The sequence below is a fragment of the Protopterus annectens genome, chromosome 4.part1 (assembly GCF_019279795.1).
Source record: "Protopterus annectens isolate FY-2018-M chromosome 4.part1, PAN1.0, whole genome shotgun sequence".
In the NCBI taxonomy this organism is placed as follows: domain Eukaryota; kingdom Metazoa; phylum Chordata; order Ceratodontiformes; family Protopteridae; genus Protopterus; species Protopterus annectens.
Genome location: NC_056734.1, coordinates 330462607 through 330466096, shown reverse-complemented (window position 1 = coordinate 330466096; position 3490 = coordinate 330462607).

The following is a 3490-nucleotide window of genomic DNA, read 5'->3' as shown; positions in this document are numbered from 1 at the left end:
ACTTGAATTAATCTATCCCATTTGGTTAGAGATTGGTCTTACCCATCCCATTGCTGATAATTATATATTATCCCTAATGAGAATAAGTGGGATCATACCATAGATAATTTGAGGGGTCCCATGTATGGGAGAAAGCATTTAAGAGCGGCTTCTGTCCATTAGTAGTACCAGGTTCACAGATGAAAGGAGAGGCAGGTAACCAGATAGCAGACACACAAACAAAAGGGTATGCAGTGGAAATAGACATTTAGTAGGGCAAACACTTGCTCAATGATTATCTTTTTTTTGGGATAGGGTAGTTTTAAAGTTCTCCTCTGCATCTTCCTGTGGGTTATAGATTGGTATCATTAGTCAAGGTTCAAGTGGGTAGCCTGTGTCATCTGGAAAGCATAACAGAGAAAGGACACATGAGGACTGGGTAGTTAGTCATTATAATGTTAGTCACTATTTAGGGAAATAGCTATGGAGAGCAAAAATATTTGGGGTGCACTTACCAGCCATTTAACCATATGGAATATTTACATGAAGGAAGTGTTGATAACTTATGTGCCATATGTGGGACATATGGGTACTACCAGTATTCAGGGTCAAAACATTTGTAATACAGCCATCTGGATCACATGGTTTACAATCACATGCCTGATGCTTGGAAAGTTGGGTCAAGCTTTGCAAACTCTTTATTCTGACTGTGGGAATGTTGAACACTGACATTACCAACTGTTCAAATTTGTCCACCTTGCAGACCATGTTAGCACTTGATCCTGGGTCTGGAACAGTAGGGAATTTCTGTGTTTGAAATACTTTTTGGTCTTCCTGGTATTTGTCATGCTGACTTTCTGAGAAAAGTTTTGGTGAATGCTCAACTCGACCTTCAACCATTGAGCATTTAATAGTAAGCCAGATTACACACTACTTGGCAGCTAATTAAATGTCAACTATTCTTATTTCAGTTTCTCTCCCTCATGACTGAGATGGGGCCAAGGTAGCTGCTTGGCTGCAGTCTGTTACAGCATAACACCTCAGGAAAATGTGCCATTTTGTTGAAGGCACACGTGGTAGTAGTCTTGTCCTGTGGAGACACCAGGAAATTCTTCTGTTTCCCCCTACTGTGTATTCTGTTTACATGCTCCAGGAACCTTTTAAGTCCCACCAGTGATATTAAAAAAATATTCTTATCAAAACCTCCTCAAAAGGAATAACGATCACAAATATTGGTGTCCACTCTTGTAGCTGTAAGTATGTCCTTAATGCATTTCTGTTCATGATGAAATACTTCCGTTCTGCTCTCATGCAGTTCCTGCTCTTCGTGCAGCATTTTAAACTGACTCTCATTACTACACGAGTAATACAATATGTTCAGATTCTCCAACAATTTTATCCAAATTATTTCTACGCAATCAGATCGATTCTTATTCTTTCTTAAATGTAACACTTTTGTATATAATTTGTTTAAATATATTCAAACAGCCTGCTTATATTGCTTTTCATAATACAGAAAACACAACTGTCTCATCATTCTTACTCATGGAATCCCAGTAAAATGTATATATTAAAAATTTCTATTTAACATGCTTCTATTTTGCAACTTATATGCACATGAATATTACATCTTCTTTAGCTCTCATGTCATAGAAGCTTTCAAGATAATGGAATAATTGCATATTATAAGTGAGACACATTTATCCACCAATCATTAAAAGCATATCAAGATTTTCCTTCCAGCCCTATATTCTTATCTTCACCTGTATCAACTCTAGTCTTTTCCTGTATTCCCCTTACCTCTGCTTATGCTGTCCTATTATAAATTCTGCAATATCTTTCCTCTTCCAAAGTTCCCCAAATGGACCTGTGCTCCTTCTCTCTCTTTCCTAATTCCCTAAACCATTTTTATCCTTGATTTCCTACCACTATATGCTTCATCAGCTCCTAGTTTCTTCCATGTTTACACCTTTCATCTCCACCCTGGTCACTATTTCCCTATCTGCTCCTCCTGCCATAAACAGTAATTCCCTCCTCTACGTATTATTCCATTTCCTCCATTTTCTTCCTCCCCAGGTAATCATACAGACCAATTACATTCTACCCTTTTCCCCAAATCGCTTTGCTAAAATCTTTCTCATCTACTCTGTACCCCTCATGTGCCCACCTCATATGTAAACAAACCCCATACATCTCCCCACACCTTCATCACCCCACCTCTGCCAATACTGCTTGCTCCTGAAGACATCCAGATGTCCTATACCAATCATGCAGTAGTTTTAAATGCGTATCATGCAGTAGCCCTATTCCCTTCAACTGTTTACACATTTTCCAAATCTCTTCCCACATCTCATCTTTCCATAGCTCACTATCTCTTAACCAGTGCAACCTGAGCTCTCATATCTTCACTTTACCCTCCAGTGCTCGTTAGCCCTTATACATCCTGCTGTTTTACCCCTACCAGTACAAATCGCTCATCCTTCTATACTACATTCCTACTTCTCATTTTTCTTCACCTTCTGTTCCAGAAAGTTTTGACCGATTTGCCACTATTGTATGAACAATATACTTCAAGAGATAAAATAACAATTCTAACACAATCTGTATAGAAATCCTCACAAGGTAAGAAGACTTGCAGTGACAACCTCAGCAATATCTCTTACATAGGTCACCCTTTTAATTAAAATGCTTGGTAGCTTTGGTAACGTCTGACTGGATGGCAAAGTGACAAAGTGACTCACATTGCTGTCTCAGAGTACTTGCTATGCCAGTTTGGTTTTCATTTGAGATACTATCTGTGTGGAGTCTGCATATCCTCCCTGTGAACATGTGTGGTTTTGCCACATGCTCCAGTTTCCTTCCACATCCCAAATGTATGTGAGCTGGTGATATTTCAAATTACCTCTAAGGATGTACGTATACAATTTGTGAATGACTGTGTGTTTGTGTGTGGGAGCTTCTCTCTCTCTCTCTCTTTATATATATATATATATATATATATATATATATATATATATATATATATATATATATATATATATATATATATATATATATATATATATATTTACTATCAAAATTATGAAAGGCATATTTTTGTGTGTTCGGATTACTAAAATATAATGCTGTAAACTGGAAACTGTCATGCTGACTGTTCAGAATGTCGATTCATTCAGAAGGCAAATATCAACATTTGGGATATTCTGTCCTATTCAACATCTGCAAAATAGCTCTTGCCCAATCATACATTTTGTTACTGTTTTGCAAGGAGGCAAGACCCCCTGCACCCCAAACCCCCTGCAAATTAGATATTCTAACTCAGAGATCACACTACAATGAAGAAAGAGGTGATGTTCCCATCCCCACTGTAGAGCAATCCACTTGTAAACAGTGATGCTGAACACCATGAATGCAAGCTGCGTCTTGACGTTCCAGAGGTGACATAATTTCAGGTTGGGATTTTCACTTTTTTTGACCTGGCAGCCATGGTGGTGCAGCAGTTAGCATTGCC